At 43.4% G+C, this 20,554-nt stretch overlaps 1 protein-coding gene across 4 annotated transcripts in view; it reads right to left on the reverse strand.

Annotated features, from left to right (window-relative positions):
• The window catches only part of LOC124596554 (pleckstrin homology-like domain family B member 1), a 1,048,367-nt gene that overhangs the window by 525,670 nt on the left and 502,143 nt on the right, over window positions 1–20,554 (reverse strand). The gene's annotated exons all lie outside the window — the stretch shown is intronic.

A 20,554-nucleotide genomic window follows, 5' to 3' on the forward strand; every position in this document is an offset into this window, starting at 1 on the left:
TACTCTTCACACGTGGCATTTTGAACTTTATCAGCAGCGCCAAGAACATTGAAATAATGAATCGAGATTTAGGAAGGCGAGTTTTAGATCATTATTTACAACAGATGGACATGTCTGGTACATATGTATTATGCGAGCGGTGATGATTTTACTTGTGACGAAAATATAGCAGTTGACAGACGACTTTTATGAAATAATAATAAAGGTTATCAACCTGAAAAAAATGTTGATTTTTTTCGTCGTACTGGAACCAGTCTGAAATAACAGCTCGATTTGGATTTTAAGCTGTCACAAACCAAGATTATGTCTTTTTAATTTGGTGTTTTCGAAGTACAATATATATCAGCGTCTAGTCTGCGTCTTACGTGTATTAGTTCCGATTCACAGTGTTAACTAAAAATGATCAGACGCATGGAACCACCCAATCTGTGTTAAGACAGTCCTAAAGAAAAGCTCTTTTACAGAAGTGTCCTCGCTTGGTGAGTGTTGTACGGTAGATTTCTATGAAGAACAGGAATTTTTACATTTCATAATAAGCTCCAAATTCCAGGCTTGAATAGTAGTCGGCCGGACGTCTTTAAATGCGAAGAACTAGCTAAGTCGAGCAGTGAACTCGCATTGGTGAGCTGTATGGTTCAAGTACTAGTCTGGTCTTCCAGTCTCTGATTTTCCGTGGTTTTTCTCAGCTGTGAACAGCAGAATGGCTCATTCTAAGAACACACCGCCAGCTGTCTCCTTTATCATTGTCCAATCTGAGCTTACGCTCTGCTTCTAAACGATCTCGTTGTTAACCCCAAATGTTCTTCATTCTTTTCACAGACAACTGTAAAAACGAAAATATGTAATCACCAAATCCAAGGACCAGAAAGAAAATGTAAAAAATATCCAGTGCAATATCACAGTTGCGTTAAAAAACAAAAAAAAATTACAAATGGTGATCACTAGAAACAGAGTACCTTGTAGTGATGGTTGAAACATTTTCAACAAGAAACTCTGATACGAAGTTAATTCGGCTTCCCGAGAAGTAAGGTTCGCTTCTGTTGATGTGCAATCACTGCATATGACTGCCACGTGCAAAAGATACGTTCTGTTCTGTCACTGCCAATGAGGTTCGTGAGGACAAGTCAGAAGATAACATACTTTTAGACGACAACCAACAGCAGAAATACATCGCAGGGAGTGGCAGACGGTGATGTATTGTAACTTCGTATTTATTCCGATCGTTTTTGTTGTTTGACCATCATCCAGTGACTAGACGAACGTGAAATACAGAAAACAAAACGTAAAAAACGTACACAGTCGAAAGTACATATAACAAATCAATCACTATTTGGTACTTAGGAAAGAAAAACAATAAAGCTGAGGATGCTGATCTTATATTGTACGATGTATGACATGAGAAAGCTTTATTACTTTTCTTTTGAGAATAGCAAATTACAATCAGATTGTTACATGTACTTTTAACATAGTACGGTATGTTTTTAGATTTTCTTTTCTCTATTTTATTATTATAATGGTCAAAGACCGAAACGGGTCTGAATAAATACGAAATTACAGTGCAGCACTGTGTCTTTGTAATGTGTGCTTTCCTTCCATTATGGAATTTTGTGGTTTTAAATTTTTGTTGGGGACTGAAATGCTATCTAAGGACGGTCACACTACACTGTCAGCAAGAGAAGAAAACATGTAGCTGTAACATTTGGAAGTAGTTATTAGACCTTACACTCTTTTCTTACGGCATAAAACGATGTTGTAATAACATATTATTTCTATACTGATGCAAGTTCGATTTCATTCTCATAGAACAGTTAACCGCAGGCCTTGAAGTCGTCGGAAAGCAGTGAGTTTGGTGACGCAAAACATTGTTATTCTTAACTGTCAACGCAATGAAAACTTCTTTAGTGCGGAAATACAGGACTTCGAAGTATGCTCCCCAAAGAAGGAGGAAATAGCCCAGATAACGTTTTTATTTAACTCAGAATGAAAGTTGCGGGAAGATGGAAGGAAAGAAGGTAAATAGTTCTATTACTTCCACAAAGAAGGATCAGGAAAGTCTTTCACAGATATTTAAGATACGTAGAAGAATTTTATTTTCTACTTAAAATAAATGTTTTTGTTACATCATGCGTTTCCTACGACAAGTCAGGAGTTACATGAAGGAGCAGTGACGACCAGCAGGGAGGCGAATTAAATATCTGCCAGTAAAATACACTGAAACACCAAACTGGGTTGGGACAGCAATACGCAATTATACAGATGGCGGTATTATCGCGTACACAAGGTATAAAAGGGCAGTGCTTTGGCGGAACCGTCATTTGTTCTCAGGTGATTCAAGTGACGGCGGGGTCAGGGATTTTCTCTGCCTCGTGATGACTGGGTGTTGTGTGCTGTCCTTAGGTTAGTTAGGTTTAAGTAGTTCTAAGTTCTAGGGGACTGATGACCATAGATGTTAAGTCCCATAGTGCTCAGAGCCATTTGAACCATTTGATTCAAGTGAATGTTTCCGAGCGATCCCGGCCGCACGACGGAAATTAATAGACTTCGAACGCGGAATGGTAGTTTGAATTAGACGCTTCGGACATTCCATTTTCGAAATCGTTAGCGAATTCAGTATTCCGAGATCCACAGGGTCACGAGTGTACCGAGAATGCCAAATTTCAGGCATTAACTCTCACGCGGACAACGCAGTAACCGACGGCCTTCGCTTAACTACCGAGAGCAGCGGTTCTGGCGTGGGGTTGTCAGTGCTAGCAAACAAGCAATACTGCGTGAAATAGCCGACAGCCTAGACGACAGGAAAACCGAAGCATGGTCCGATTTCAGTTGGTAGGAGCTGATGGCAGGGTTCGAGAGTGGCGCTGACTCCACGAAGATATAGACCCGTGTTGTCAGCAGGGCACTGTGAAAGTTGGTGGTGGCTCCATAATGGTGTCGGTTGTGATTACGCGGAATGAACTGAATCTTCTTGTCCAACTGAACCGACTGGAAATGGTTATGTTGGGCAACTTGCAGTCCATTTTCAGCCATTCATGGACTTCATATTTCCAAACAACAATGGAATTTTTATGGAAGACAATGTGCCGTGTCATCAGACCACAATTGTGCGCAGTTGGCTTGAAGAATATTCGGGAGAATTCGAGCGAATGATTTGACCACCCATCGTACGTTTATGGGACATAATCGAGAGGTTAGTTCGTGCACAAAATATTGTACCGGAAATACTTTCGCAATCATGGACGGCTACAGAGGCGGCATGACTTATTATTTTTGCAGGGTATTTCCAACGATTTGTCAGTCGATGCCACGTCGAGCTGTAGCACTACGCCGGGCAAAAGGAGGTATCACATGACTTTTGTCACCACAGTGTAGTAGTCTGCTGCTCATTAATATTACAAAAACAGTATGGCGGTATGTATAACAAACCTCAAATTAGGACAAAGTTTACCACATTGCTACGTTATGCAAATGGTCAGCATTTCGGCGCAATCGCACTAAGTACGTAAGAGGAGAACCATGTATACTGTGTATAAAATAGGTGATTAAGTAATGGTTTTATCATACGGAAATTTTGTTTGCTTGTGGGAGGATATTATATTACGTCTTGACTAAGGAGCAAAAAGGTCAACGAGAACGTGTCGGATTTTGACAGAGCCTAGAGCGTGTCTTATCGAGACTGCGGTTTATCATTCCGTTAACGTTGGTTTGCATCTCATGACTGCCATGTATATATAATCGATGGATTCAGAAGGCCACACTCAACGCCAAGCAGAATTTCAATCTCTTCACATGACTAGCACCTGAAAAGTGAGACATTATTCTCTCGTTATGGCAGAACTGTACTTCCCTATCACGTAATTCGACTCAAAAATGGGTCTGTTTGCAGCAAGACAAGTATCCACACGGACAGTGCGCCACTTCTGATGTATCATCCCATCGACTGTCAGTACGGCAGCCACGCTTGCAGTTCTACTTGACACGACAGCGAAGCCCCGCTGACAGTGGTGCTCCCAACGACAACACTGCTTACAAAAGTGGTTGCAAGTCGTCTGTTCAGACGATTCCCAATTCTGCGTGCAACTTCATAGTGGACGTTTCCGTTTGAGGAGGCGCGGAAGAGAACGAACATTGCCAGATTGCCTTCGAAATCGTGAAGTGGGCCCATCAAGTGCCGTGATGCAAACGGAGTGCCACTGGGTACAGAACACAATCATCTCTGGTTCGTGTAGTGGTCACAGCCAGTAATTTGGTCAGTTAAACGTTAAACGTAAAATCCGTCCACAGTCTGTGGGGGGGCCTATCGGTAGCGACCGACCGCCGTGTCATCCTCTGCCAGCGGCATCATTGGATGCGGTACGGACGGGCGAGGGGCCAGCACACCGCTCTCCCGGCCTGGGGCCACTACTACTTTGTGAAGTACCTGTTCAGTTAGCATTACGAGGCCGAGTGCAACCTGTTCCAATCCTCTCACCAAAGAATAAACCCTGGCAGTACCGGGAATCAAACACGGGTCCTCAGCATGGCAGTCAGCCACGCTGACCACTCAGCTAAGGAGGCGGACGTATCGGGACAGTATTCGTTAAATTTCTGACGTATTAAAACCGATTACTGCCCCGTGCCTTCCGTCTCTTCCCAACGTTATCTTTCAATTAGTTAAGGCTAGACCGCATGTTGCCGTGTTTTACTGACGTTCCTCGTTACTGTAGGTGTTCGACTTTTCCCTAGCCAACACGTTCTCCAAATCACTCACCTACTGAAAACGTCACCACCACTCAACAGTTGGGGGTGTGTTGAAACCAAGAGGGATTAGAGCTACTGTTGCAGCTCTGTGTACTCAACATCCAACCTCTATTCTTCCTATTATAACATACAGGCACAATAAGTAAATATGTGTTACTTGCTTTCAAATGTTATCAAACACCATGAACAACTTGGCTATCCTTTCTGTAACATGCACGGAGAGTCTGAAGTATCTCTGACAAAAATTAGCGCTGACTAGGTAATGGCGTGTAGAACTGTTAATCTTTACTTGAATCTTCCTCTGTTGATTCAAGTTGTCAGGTGCCTTCAATGAGGAACCATTCTAAACGTTTACAGGGGACTTCGGTCGTGGGTGAACTACACGTTCTTACGATTCGTCCAAGCTGAGAGATATCTGCCTCTGTATGATGATTCGGCTGTAAAGTATACGGTATGTATATTGTAATATCCTTGGCTGTGGCCCCCAGTATTTTATTTCGCTAGAAGCTCGCCTTGATGCAGCTTGATACACGTGAAGTGGCGTATGGTACAAGAATGGAGTCAGGTACAAGCGACAGATGGTACAGTATGTACCAGTCCCGTGGGAGAGACCGCCAACTGCATTGACATGCTTCTGATTGGTCGGCACGTTCGGGTGCTAGGCGCCAAAACGCCTACCTCCTATTATTAATTATTTATATACTTTTCATTGTGTTTAACCCAGTTTTGAACGTGACAATCACTCATGGCTACGCTACGAGTCTATCGTTTTTGTTTGTTAAATTTCACTAGTTTTGAGAAACACAAGAGTAACGATGTTGCAACCAAGTGCTTCAGACACCTTCGGGTCGCTTTGGCACGCCTGGGAGACGGAGTACTTCGGCTAGTCACTCTGTTTCGGGCGTTCTGGGGATTCGGACACGTATCTCAGTATCGTTCTTTACTTTGATGTGAATATGTAATAGTCACTCGGTGTTCTTCAGAGCCGGACATGTCGTACTATATATCGGGCGTAACTTAGTTGTGAATATGTGATACTCTATCTAGTGCGTACCGGAGAGCCGGACTTGTATATCACATTCCGGAAGTTGGATGGAAAAGTTACCATAAAATTAAGAAGACTATGTCAAGTGTTGTAAAAACAGTGTAAATGTGTGAATATTGAACAATAATCAAACAGGATAAATTAACGAGAAGTGTCGCGTACCATCGTTGTCAGTACTACAAATCTTGCCCTCCGCAGATACAGACATTAACCTGGGCAAGTGGCATCCCGCAAAAAGCACAATCACAGGTTTGAAGCGACAGCGTAGCAGCCTCCGCCGAAGGAGATCCCACGACCGACGAGCTGTCTTCTGCGCTGGGGACATAACTTTAGAAGACAACAGGTTAGTGGAAAGAACGGTCAGAAATTCTTATTCAATCTCTCCAGCTTCCAGATCTGACTTCCAAAGGGACACACAATTTACAATATTCTCCGATCGTAACAGGTGAATCGTACAATGCTTCACAAAAATTCAATGAAACAATATAGAGCCTTTTCGCCTGTTTACGCACATAACGTTACATTTATTTATTTTCTCGTTCGGAAACGAAACAGTTTGAAAAAAATATTCATTTCTGTATGTACTGCAGCTTCGAATTAAAAGAGGCTGTTCATTCCCCGAGGAACAGATCTCTAACATCTTAAGCAATAATTTCATTAAGAAAAGGAAGCTTTAACTATTTCATTGCTGAAAGTATACTAGAAGCTCTCATGTTATAAATATTGTTGCGGACACTTCATTTCATATCTACGTTTTCGAATCGCGAGTACATAGTACTAACGCAGAGAAATGCCTCCATTTTCTCTCCTATTTTGTGCTATTTGCAGTGTCTGCCCCCTGTCACCCCATAAGCTTCAAGGCAGGAGTCAAATACTTTCTTGTGACATTGATTACAGTCACCAAGGAGCATTCCGTTACAGAGCATTATATTGCATTTACTTCTAACAATATCCATACATATTATAAAAAAAATGAGTGTGTGTGTGTGTGTGTGTGTGTGTGTGTGTGTGTGTGTGAGTGTTTGTTTCACAGCTCCTCCTACGCCACTAGACTGATTTCAAACCGAGCGAGGTGGCGCAGTGGTTAACACACCGGACTCGCATTCGGGAGGACGACGGTTCAATTCCGCGTTCGGCCATTCTGATTTGGGTTTTCCGTGATTTCCCTAAATCGTTTCAGGCAAATGCTGGGATGGTTCCTCTGACAGGACACGGCCGACTTACTTCCCCATTCTTCCCTAATCCGATGAGACCGATAACCTCACTGTTTGGTTTCTTCCCCCAAATCAAGCCATCCAACCAACCGATTTCAACCAAACTTGGTACATATATACATTACCTCTAGGCACCATTCGCTGTGGTTGTAAGAATCACCTACCTAATGGAAGGTGGGAATGAAAAAGATGTGTAGCCCGCGACGCGTGATTTACTCGAATTTATTCATCCAGCATTTGAGTACGAGAACACTTAGCGACATGCAACGAACTTCACACATAAGTTTAAACCTTTTCGAAACTTTTTATCGCTGACGGCCACTGAAAATGATGAAAACAAAAAAGTTTGTTACTTTTATTCCACTGCCCATGCAGTGAAAATAACCGAGGAAGCATGACGTTATAAATTATACCTTCCAACAGTACTCGCGACACATTTTACCGACAGTATGCACATATACCGATGGATGTAACTACAAAATTGTATCACTGTAAATATATAGTTCAATAGGCATGACATCATAAACAATGCGGAAATTTCGCAGAAAATATCCACATATGCGGGAAAAAGCACCCACAAAATTATATGATGGTGCCACACACAATTCAGGAGATATGACATCATGAACAGTGAGATGGGTTATTACTCCGTTGCAACAAACTTCATTTGCAACACACTTTGCAGGCAGTATCCAAATATGTCGCTGAATGTACCTACAGAATATCATTCCACGATAAACAGATAATGACTTCATGAACATTAAAGCACAAGGCTGGACCCTGCGTGGTACGGGCGTGGCCCACAGCTGTAAATACTTGGGAAACGCGGCGTTTCTATGCTAGTTATCAATATATCATGGAAATACTAAATGTTGATAACACACATAACAAAAGCGTCCATTCTAAGAACCCTAACTGTAAAGTTAAAAAAACTTGTTTTTGTTACTTTTATCCATTGCTGTCAGTGTTTCTTCAGTGAATGTATTACTTCCGTAAAACTGAAGAACAGCCGCCTTCAGTCACAAACTGTGACTTTATTTTACTGTACTTCGAAAGCACGTAACCGCTACTGGAAACAGATCTGGTAAAACTGATGTAGACTGTCAGAGCCCCTGAAGATGAGGCCCCAGGGCTCGATATGAATCATGCATTGAAATAAAATCACGATTTTTTACTGAAGGCTGCTGTTCTTCTTTTTACGAAACTAGTGTTTCTTCGTAATATTTGCATCACTGGTGGCGCCGAGAACAGTATCGATCCTGATCCGAAACCGGTGTTGTTAAATATCGTCGACACACTGATAGATCCATCCACACTGCATATGAGCCATACAATTAAAACTAATTTACGGGTCCAATGAGCTCTGATCTATAGGACAAGAAATGAGGCATGGAGACGAGTGGTGGTAAGAGATGGTGGCGGGGGGGCCGTGTAAAATGGTTGATCCCACCAACTGTTATTACACAGATAACGGCACCTTTTTCCGCGTCATCGAAAAGTAAATTTTGTTACCTAGCAACCTTAACGGGTGAGGGGCGTGCAGTATCGATTGTCGTGACGGGTGAGCACGCCGATGCGCCGCCTACACCCACACAGGTGCCACTCAGAGTGACTCGATGATATCCACAGCTGAACGTAACCTGTAGTACCGCGAGCGGTTCATGATCTTCGTATAGCGAGACTGTTGACCGCATCGATTGCTTGAGCCATGTTTCGTGTGCCCAGGATTTGGCAGCGCTGCGATGGTCGTAAAAACTCAGAAGTGTTAGCTGCTTGGAGAGATCGTATAACGTAAGGATCCTGAGTGGTTTCTTCTTCTTTTCTTTTTTTTTCTTTCTTTTCAATGTAGGCATCAAATACCATCACAACACGCAAACACCCAATGTCGAAGTTAGTTTACTGAAGCATATACTGCAGAACAGTATTGCTGTTCTGGGGAGCAGTTACTCAACTGTGTCGCTTAGGTACTCAGGTGGGCTCTTGTAAGCGTTGACCACCACCCCAGCGGGATCGAACAGTTCTTTCGGATGTACCCCGAAAAGACTGTGAGAGGAAAGCAGCAATTCCGTTATGGGACGAACTTCAGGTCAGACTGACTGCAAAGCCTCTAAGCAAACCTCGTAATATTTTTCGCGTACTTGACTAGTCGCGCCAGAGGTCATAAGACAACCATCGTAATCTACCGAATAAAGCAATGTCAATGGAGCAAGAATCTGGGATTTCACGAAAAATAAAATGTTCTAGTAACCTTTAACACAGTTTTCAATTAACTTCACTGTCATCTAATCACACGAACAGTTATTGAAATTACTCATGCAAACGCAATACTTTCGCAGAAGGGCGTATATCTGTCACCAAGCAATCCACTGCCGTTACATAAGGGGTAAGTAACTGATTTGGAGAAGGGAGTAATGGGTAATGAAAACCACAGCTTCACAGCAATATAAATAGCGGAGCTAAATAACCAGGCAACAATAGCTGTTCCGAAAAACCAATCTGCGACTGCCACTGGTAATAGGAACGTAATGGTAGACACAGGATATGCAGGCCAAAACGTACATTATGTAAGTAGGCTGTTTAGGTTTTTATGTTGGTAACCCCACGTAGCGCTCTGTATGAAAATCACTGACTGTGCTGCGTGCAGCCTGTGGCTGGTTGGCATTGTTGGAATATTCGCTCTTGTAGTGTTGTGCAGTTGGAAGTGAGCCGCCAGCAGTGGTGGATGTGGAGAGAGAGAGAGATGCCAGAGATTTGAGGCGTTGCTATAAGCGGACGATCTGGACGTGTGCCAGCCAGAAAAAGGAAATTTGTAAAGACGGATGTCATGAATTGATGACTTTTGAACACTATTAAGGTAAATACATTGATTGTCCTCTATCGAAATTTTTCATTTGCTAACTATGCCTATCAGTAGTTAGTGCCTTCAGTAGTTTGAATCTTTTATTTAGCTGGCAGTATTGGCGCTCGCTGTGTTGCAGTAGTTCGAGTAACGAAGATTTTTGTGAGGTGATTCATGAAAGGTATGGATTATTGTCAGTCCGGGCCATTCTTTTGTAGGGATTATTGAAAAGTCAGACTGCATTGCGCTAAAAGAAAAATATTGTGTGTCACTTTAGTGATGATCAGAATAAGTAAAGGGAGAAATGTCTGAGTACGTTCAGTTCTGCTCAGCTGTTTGAAAATCAAATAACGTAGTTTACCAGCACAGTCATTCATAATTTTCTAAGGGGACGTTACAATTAGAGGGGAGAGTTTTACGAGATAGAAACTGAGACATCAAAGTCTGCAGACATATTAACAGTGGCGATTGTTGCAGAAACCACAACAGTGATATATCAACAGCTGTTTGGACACTGGAGACAGGAATGCTTAGCCGGCCGTTGTGGCCGAGCGTTCTAGGTGCTTCAGTCCGGACCCGCGCTGCTGGTACGGTCGCAGTTTCGAATGCTGCCTCGGGCATGGATATGTGTGCTGTCCTCAGTTAGGTTTAAGTAGTTCTGACTTCAGAAGTTAAGTCCCATAGTGCTCAGAACCATTTGAACCATTTTTGAAGAATGCCTAAGACATAATGTGCATGATCCGTCCAGGTAGGGAAATGCTTCTGGAGAACTGACAGGTCTTGTAATGTAGTTATATTTATTAGTTACTTTTATCACTTGTCACAACCCAAAAGGGAGCATAAGTAATCCGCTCAGTGGATGGACAACTTCTCCGGTTATCAATGGAACACTAAGATTGTGATCCGTCATCAGAAAGATGTGTAATATGGACGCAATAAGATATATCTCCATGTCTTTTAAACGTCATTAATCACAAGGAAGGGAACAAAAAATGCGCACATTGATGACACATGGTCTTTGGTTGCGTGGTAGGGCTATTTTTCACAATGGCGGCTCGTTCGGATGAAGTGGGGGAAAGGACGTTCAGTTGAAATTCAGAAGGGATGAGAAAGATATCGTCGTTGTGGAATCTCGTGCAAAATCGACCTTCCCAGGAAACTTAGAACAGGAGTAGTATACCTACAAGATCTAACTAGGTTGAGAACATGGGAGAAACCAGTAGAGAAGATTCTCTGAATCATAATTTGCTTATTGTTTAGTTACATAGTTCTTTATTCTTGTGTATCACTATTTTGTCTGATTTTAGGATTCCATCGAAACACACGAACAAATTTACTGAATCGTTTTACTGTTTTGACTTAATATTTTTTCTCCATATTTCTTGTGGATATATCGCTAATTCTTACAACAGTTCCAATTTATGACAACGCGGTCTGTGTATCTGATGTAGAAATTTAGGTCTGTCTGTCCTATGTAAAACATGGACCATTTCCTGACATGCTATTTTATGAATTACCGAATCTGAATATGGGCCATGATTACACTTCACGATATGTACTAGATTCTCCTGTAGTGCATTAGGAATCTAACTCTCCCTTATGTGTACTGAAGATATTTCCAGCATTTTATGATACAATGTGTGGGGTAGTAGATACTTGTTTTATCTTTTTCTTTCAGTGGGGTTTATACGTGGATCTTGCTTTACTCTGCCCTGCAATGAGACAATATTCAAGGCAGTGTAGTCATTCGAAACTGCCATCTACTTCGCTTTGTTCATTTCCTTTGCATGCTTGTACAGTCACAGGCTTTCACCAACCATTTTAACGGATAAAATAAAATCAAAAGGATTAACATCGTGCAGCTACGCTGGGTGTGATAGCGTGGTTTTTTACGACCATCTGGAAGGTACAGAACATCGACTCTTAAAGCTAGTGCATTTGACACCCTTAACTGTGTATCGTACCCTTGCTTCTCGCAGGCAGTTCGTAGCCAAATGCGCCAATCTTTTGATTTATACTCTCTGATTGAAAGTATTCGGACACCTATTAGCGAACATCAACATGGGGTGTGTCTACCCTTCACCTTTATGATGGCTTTAAGTTTGCAGGAGACACTTTCAGTGAGGTGTCTGAGTGTCTGTGGAGGAATGGCGCACATTTTTCCTCAAGAGCCGAAGCTGCTGGTACCTGTGGCAACGTAGACGTCCTTATTATTCCTTAATATGTTCCATATGGTTCAGTTCGGGACTGTGACCAGATCAGTCCACTTGTGGAATGTTGTTGTCCACAAACCACTACTTCACAGATGCTGTTTCGGCACGGTGCACTGTTCTGCTGATATAGTCAGTCTCCGAACTGTTCCTCTACTGTACACAGTACAAAATGTTGTAAAACGTGTTCTTATCCTTCCGCATTTAACATTTTTGAAGTGCAATACGGAGAGCACACCCATACCACATCCTCACCGCCTCTGTACTTCTCTGTTGCCACTACACATAATGGCAGGTAACGGTCTCCATGGATTCGCCAAACACACACTCTTCCCTCGGATTTCCAAAGAGTGTCGAATGATTCATGAATCCAACTGGCTCTGAGCACTATGGGACTTAACATCTGAGGTCATCAGTCCCCTAGAACTTAGAACTACTTAAACCTAACTAACCTAAGGACATCACACACACATCCATGCCCGAGACAGGATTCGAGCCTGCGACCGTAGCGGTGGCGCGGTTCCAGACTGAAGCGCCTAGAACCGCTCCGCCACTCCGGCCGGCTTCATGAATCCAAAACACTCGTCTCCGGTCATCCACTGTCCAGTGGTGTCGCTCTTTATAACACCTCAGACCCCGTTTAGTACTGGTTATAAAGTAGTTTCACTTGTGAGAAGCTGCTCGACCACTCCACCAAATTATTTCTAACTCCTTAGGCGGAGTCATTGTGCTAGCTGGACTGCTGGTATCACTTTGGAACTCAAGAGGGATTCCGTCTGCTGATTTCATGCGATTTTTTTCTTACAACCATCCTGAGGCGTGGCCGGCTCGCGTTGATACCATTTGTTTTTTGGCATTTTGTCACAATCGAGTGGCATCTTATCTCTCCCCAACTTACTGACATAATGAGTTGCTGACTCGCCTCCGTCAGTGGCAGCAGCAGCGCTTATCGATACTAGTACTGCTGTACCATCTTTGGTGTGACCGCTGTATTTCCGTTTAGTGATGTGTGTGACAGTCGGTCGGCTGGGACAGAGCAGCGAGGAAGTCTCCGTGGCATGGGGTCAGGCTGGGATCGCTGGCGGCATGCACTCGCGGTCGGATTGTCAGGCGCTAACTGCGAGATCTACAAAGTTAGTTGCCCACCGAACCTGGACACTGAAGTTGAGAGATAAGTTAACCTGTTATGAAACCTCAACTGCCGTGACATCTCTTCAGTGATTGCCGGTTGTTGCTTCCTGGGCCGTTCCGGCTTGCAGCAGCGTATGGTGTGTTGGAGTCGGCAAAATTTTGCAGCCGTCTTCCTGTATGGTCTTTAACTATTAAATTAGTTGTTACTTATCAGTGAAGTGCACCAGCGGTATTTTGTGCCTTGTGGCCGTTAACGCCCCAGTTACCTGCCCTGGTCGTTAGCGTAGTTTGCGGGCAGTGTGTTTTTCCTCGCCGTGTTGATGCCGCCCAGCAAGGCATGTAGTTCGACAGACTGTAACCTCCCCGCAAAAATTTCAAAAGACAATAATTAAATGTTAATGGGCATAGAGCCAAGTGTAACCTCCCCACAAATAATGTAAATGAAAAGAATTGAATATTATTGCAAATAGTGCCAAATGTTAGCTTCCCACAGTAATAAAACTCAATGATATTAAAAATGTGCAAAAATGTTAAGTCCCCACAAAATTAACGTTATGCTGAACCTGATAAATTTTATAAGGCCAGCTGCGCTGACCTTAGGCCCTGTGCAATAATTAACCTCATAAATTGATTCTGGGAGGAAAAGCATAGGAAATATTGTTTCAATTCGAATGATTCTTTTCTTAAAAACGATTCCTTTGAAAACAAAATTATTATTGGGGCATTTCTTGAACAAATTAATTACAATTAATATACATTACATTATCAGATGTGCGCAATGCTGCTTGATTACCTTATTTAACAATATACTTCGTCCCGAACCTTGCCCAGAGACCCACGTCGACGCCCGCCGACTCCACACACACAACTCCGACTCGCAACTGAACTACATGCTCTCGCGACTCGCTGCGTAGAACTACTGCACTCACGCGCGGTCAAGCGCAGACTGGCAACGATAAATAACTCTCTGGTCAGAGATTCTGTCATGCCTCGCCATCGCTGCTACTGAATACATACGTGTTTCAAGCCTTTTAGTTGTTTGTTCATATTTTTTCTTATGAGTTGTTATTGTGCCTTGGCTGTTTTTAGACTACTATTTTGAAGACTTAGTGCGGCTGGTATCTTCGTCCTCGGCTGATATTTTCAGCTGTCGTACCGTTGGTTGGGCAGAAGGGAATTGTTTAGGTTGTTGGTCAGTCCTTCGGCTGTCCCTGGGTCGGGTTCCATCCGATTATTTCACCTTACTCTTAGCTGCCTGCCTCACCTCACCTTATGTTAGAGCTACCTCCTCAGGCCGACCCTTGGAACACTTCTGAGCACCACTGTTCTGTTGATTTTAGATTGTGATTTTCATGTTAGTCTAATGTACTGTGCAAGCCCTTCAGCTGTCTATTAATTTAGGTTGTTTTAATTTTAAATAAGGCCTTCAGCCGACTTAAATTAAAAAATTTCAAGACTGATTTGTTTAACAATTAAAATTTTGAATGTTTTCTGTATCTGTAGTTCTTGTTATCCAGGCCTAAACTCCTGAGTTTTTCATTGTCCAGTGTGTGGCCTTCAGTCGAGCTTATACGTGAAATGTTTTAAAGATAAGGCCTTCAGCCCTCTTAAATTAAACTTTTGAAAATTGATTTGTTTAAAACTATTTTTTTAGAAATTTGCTCAATCTGAAATTCTTGTTATCCAGGACCTATGCCGTGAGCTATTCAGTGTCTTGTGTGTGGAGTTCAGCCGAATATTTAAGTGAAATATTTTTTTAAAAAATAAGGCCTTCAGTTGCGTGTATTCTTTAAAGCAATTTTTTTTATAACTTGTGTTCAGGCCATCAGCCGTTCTTGCTTTTGGTGTGGTTCTAGGCCTTCAGCCCGGGAGGTATCGCAAGATTTCTTAACTAGGCCTTCAGCCGTATTGTTTTAATTTGATCCTTTTAAGGCAATGTGTAATTAAATGGTTCTTAGGAAAATAAAATGTGTGTCAATTATTCAAAAACAGTCTTAATCGCATTTATTATTATAATACCGGTAACCAGTTTCAACCCGACGTAGGGGTCATCTTCTGGGCGTTTACACCATTGGTCGACTGCTGGTGTTGTCACTCCAGTCTACATCAGGACCGTTATGTAGACAGGAGAGACACCACGAGCAGTCAACCAATGGGGTAAACGCCCAGAAGATGACTCCAACGTCGGGTTGAAACCGGTTGACGGTATAATAATAATAAATGCGATTAAGACTGTTTTTGAATAATTGATTAATCTTACTAATCGCTGCTTCATCTCCACAACCATGTTGTCCTAAAATGTGTGTGTTTTGTGCAACTAACAGTAACTGATTACGGCCCCCTCCACAACTGTAACATGATCAAAAAAACAAAACAAAAAATGGTTCAAATGGCTCTGAGCACTATGGGACTTAACTTCTAAGGTCATGAGTCCCCTAGAACTTAGAACTACTTAAACCTAACTAACTTAAGGACAGCACACATAACATGATCCGCTCTATCCTGCATATCCAGATTTCACATCCTCTGTAACACTCGATGATGCCCGGCCGTCAGTAGGTGTACGAGGTCTGGCTGGTCTTGGTTTAGCTGTGGTTGTTCCTACCGGTTTCCACTTCACAGCCACATCATCAACAGTCGACTTGGGCAGCTTTAGGAGGGGTGAACGTCCCTGATGGACTTCTTACTCAGGTGACTTGTTCACTTTCTAAGTCACTGCGCTCTTCCGATCGATTATTATGCTGTTTTACTTCTCTACTGACAACACAGTAACCCTCGCTTCATTTTGTACCATTGAATCCGCATCTCTTCGCACTTAGTGTTCAATTCGGGATTAGATTACTGGTATGATGATACTTTTCATCAGATGGTTTACGCAGCACTCAAAGGCTCATCTTGTTCTCACTTCTTCCCAACCGTAGTCGAGACTGCCACGTTTTGAACGACTACGGGAAACCTGTACGAAAACTGCCCCGAATCGGGCAATGAGACACATTCGGAAACAGGGGCATTCGCAACTACGTCCGCTCATACAGATTTAGTAATCTCTGGTGGCAAATTCCGGAATAATACCTCCGAAAATGATGCGTCGGATTTCGTTCTGAACCCTCTCTCAGCATGGTATTTTTGTTTTCTGTGTAACGCTCTGACCGTCGGTGGGACGTCGAACCCCCATCTGCATAAGCAACTGACAGCATGCAGCCATCGGTAGTGAAGTATCTGCATCTTTCGACGGCCAGTTACGCACATTGACAACAAAGTGAGAAATGTTGCAGTACTGCCCCAGGCTCGATCCGCAGCGTAAAATGCAGGGCGGTGGTTCGTGATACAGGAATTTAGCCGCACCTGAATCTGTGTTTGCTGTTCAGCACACTAGAAAATCTGAGTGTGGATTTTAGCGATTCCCGGTGCCTATTTAGGCTACTTTCAGGATGATTCCTCAGTTGCAAGAACCAAAACTGAAGAAATATACGACACAGCACACACCACTGACTTAGCACAAAATGGAACACTGGGAGTGTCACATGGTACGGACGATAGATGAAGTCTGATAAGCTCAGTATGACACAACAGAATTACTGTTTACTAGATAGTTGCTGTTTTACATATAACGGAACTACGTAAGACGCTGGTCGTGAATTGTGTGTTGCCGTAAAGATCCGGTGTTACAGTAAACACTGTACAATAAGAGAATGATAAGATATTAAATTAACAAGTTCGCCACACAATCTGCGCCAAAAGGAATATATGAATTAGACTAAGAGACAGGTTGATAGGACAGAGACATAAAAAACAAACTATCAGGTACTAGAGGGAGCTGCAGGGGGGGAAAAAACTGCAGGGGAAGACAAGATTGGAATCTATGAAACCGACGATTGAGTACGTGGACTGCAACTGTTGCCCTGAGGTGAGAAGAAATCGTGGAAGGCCCCATCAAACCAGTCAGATGATCGATGACACTGCCACGATCAGCAACCAAGGAAGAACACATTTTTAGACAACACAGTTGTATGGAGATAAACAGCGATTGATTCACTTATAATCAATTATTCAAAATGACCGTCACAATCGAATTATTTATTTTGCCGCCAACCGGTTTCAACCCGCGATGGCGTCATCTTCAGGGCAATTTAAACCATTTGGTCGCCCGCTGGAGTCGTCACCCTGCCTGTGTCCGGTTCAGCGTGCGACCATCGGAGGTGAGGGAAGTGTGATAGGTCCGCTGTTGTTTTCTATCTACATAAATGATCTTTTGGACAGGCTGTTTGCTGATGATGCTGTGGTGTACGGGAAGGTGTCGTCGTTGAGTGACTGTAGGAGGATACAAGATGACTTGGACAGGATTGTGATTTGTGTAAAGTATGGCAGCTAACTCTAAATATAGATAAATGTAAATTAATGCAGATGAATAAGAAAAAGAATCCCGTTATGTTTGAATACTCCATTAGTAGTGTAGCACTTGACCCAGTCACGTCGATTAAATATTTGGGCGTAACATTGCAGAGCGATGTGAAGTGGGACAAGCATGTAATGGCAGTTGTGGGGAAGGCGGATAGTCGTCTTCGGTTCATTGGTAGAATTTTGGGAAGATGTGGTTCATCTGTAAAGGAGACCGCTTATAAAACACTAATACGACCTATTCTTGAGTACTGCTCGTGCGTTTGGGATCCCTATCAGGTCGGATTGAGGGAGGGCATAGAAGCAATTCAGAGGTGGGCTGCTAGATTTGTTCAAAATGGCTCTGAGCACTATGCGACTTAACTTCTGAGGTCATCAGTCGTCTAGAACTTAGAACTCATGAAACGTAACTAACCTAAGGACATCACACACATCAATAGCTACTGAGGAAATTTGGAGAACCAGCATTTGAGGCTGACTGCTGTACAATTTTACTGCCGCCAACTTATACTTCGCGGAAAGACCACAAAGATAAGAGAGATTAGGACTCGTACAGAGGCATATAGGCAGTCATTTTTCCGTCGTTCTGTTTGGGAGTGGAACAGGGAGAGAAGATGCTAGTTGTGGTACGAGGTACCCTCCGTCACGCACCGTATGGTGGATTGCGGAGTATGTATGTAGATGAAATGGTGTAAATTGCCCTGAAGATGACCCCATCGCGGGTTGAAACCGATTGGCGGCAAAATAAATAATGCGATTGTGACTGCCATTTTGAATAACTGAGAACACATTGCGCCGCCGACGCTCAGTGACCCTCGCCCAAAATTTGAACTATTTCTGTGCCAACAAATACCAGCGCCCTTATTCCTCTGCCGGAAAACCTCGTCGAATAACGTCCGCGTGACGTCTCACCTCACTGTCCACTCCACTTTCTCGACGCTGTAGGCGACGTTGTGGCGTTAGAGGGCGCAATCGACCACTGACACTAGCGTCTGAGCCACGATGATCATTGATTCCTCATATGCGATCCATGAAGTAAGAGCGACAATTAGAAAATCTAGATACTTTCAGTCGCAACCTGTGTTCGCGTGTCGGGGGCTTCGCTCCTTGTTGAGCCTACAAGTGAATGCGTATGGTGCAAACTTGGACATACGAGCCCCGTTACGAGTATTTCGGAGCTCCGCGCTGTTGAGCGTGGAGTATGAATGAAGAGCGCGGCGTGTGGAGTGCGTGCACGGGGCCGGCAGCGGGTGTCGCGGTGACGCACCGAGGCCCCTCCCCGCTCGCAGCTTTGTGCGCGCCCGACACGGACCCCCGCCCATTGTTCGAGATCACTGGCGCTCCCAGCTGCTCCAGGGCTGTACACACTGCCGCTCCGAGCTGCAGCGGGCCAACTGCGGCTGTCGTGTAAACACCTTGCGGGCCGACACACCTTCTACTCTAATAGCACATTTCCGCTGAATTGGAAACAAAGTCACATGCTTCTTTACAGAGCGTAGGGGAACGATGCGGGAGACCCGCACCGCCGTACTAGGTAAGGTCGTGATGGAGGTGGTTTGCCGTTGCCTTCCTCCGACCGTAATGGGGATGAATGATGATTATGAAGACGACACAGCAACACCCAGTCACCTCGAGGCAGGTGAAAATCCCAGACCCCGCCGGGAATCTAACCCGGGACCCCGTGCTCGGGAAGCGAGAACGCTACCGCGAGACCACGAGTGGCGGACTCCGCAGAATTACATTTGTACTATTGTACTACTAATCGATTCGTTTTAACACTTTGAGAACGCATGGGTTCTGCCTGAAACCACTACTATATTAATTTTTTCCAAGAACACGGAATTTAGAATGAAACCAAAAATGCTGTTGTAAGACAGACACCTCTAGTGCTACTCTCAAGTGCTTCTAAAGGTCGTGCATTGTAGCATTCACTTACAACTTTCAAAGCAACAGTCAGAAGAGAGACTATGCTACGTGACTGTAAGAGAATGTGAAATGCGGTTTTTTTTTATAGTGGCAATGTGGAGGATATCATTAACAGTGAATGCAAAAATATCTAAAGCTATTGTAACGTTAACTGAATCCGCACTGCTACCTTTATGGGTCCAGAATGAAATTTTCACTCTGTAGCGGAGTGTGCGCTGATATGAAACTTCCTGGCAGATTAAAACTGCGTGCCAAACCGAGACTAGAACTCGGGACCTTTGCCTTTAGCGGGCAAGTGGTTTCGAAATGAAGCCACAACGGCAGAATGTAGTTTTGATACAAAATTTATTAAAAGATGTTCAAATGTGTGTGAAATCTTATGGGACTTACCTGCTAAGGTCATCAGTCTTTAAACTTACACACTAATTAACCTGAATTATCCTAAGGACAAACACACACCCCCATGCCCGAGGAAGGACTCCAACCTCCGCCGGGACCAGCCGCACAGTCCATGACTGCAGCGCCCTTAGACCGCTCGGTTAATCCCGCGATGCAAAAAAAAATATTAAATTTGAGGCCCATTCTTGCCTGTTATTTAGGACTATTATTTATTTTAAGCATTATGAGTTCATGGAAGTTCTGAGATGTCAGATTGCTTCTAGGAAAAATATGAATTTCCTTTCAAACACATCACATAAAAGCCGGCCGGTGTGGCCGTGCGGTTCTAAGCGCTTCAGTTTGGAACCGCGTGACCACTACGGTAGCAGGTTCGAATCCTGCCTCGGGCATGGATGTGTGTGATGTCCTTAGGTTAGTTAGGTTTAAGTAGTTCTAAGTTCTAGGGGACTGCTGACCTCAGATGTTAAGTCCCATAGTGCTCAGAGCCATTTGACCCATTTGAACATCACATAAAAATGATCGGTTGTTTGAAAACTTTATGCCCCAGTGCTCCAAAGTAAAACAGCTTCCCTAAAACGATTGATTGTTTAATTTTTACCAATTTCTTCTTCTATTTGTTGCTTACTATGATAATGAAGGTTACTTTTGTGAAAAA

Source organism: Schistocerca americana, chromosome 2 (genome assembly GCF_021461395.2).
Source record: "Schistocerca americana isolate TAMUIC-IGC-003095 chromosome 2, iqSchAmer2.1, whole genome shotgun sequence".
NCBI classification, from domain to species: Eukaryota; Metazoa; Arthropoda; class Insecta; order Orthoptera; family Acrididae; genus Schistocerca; species Schistocerca americana.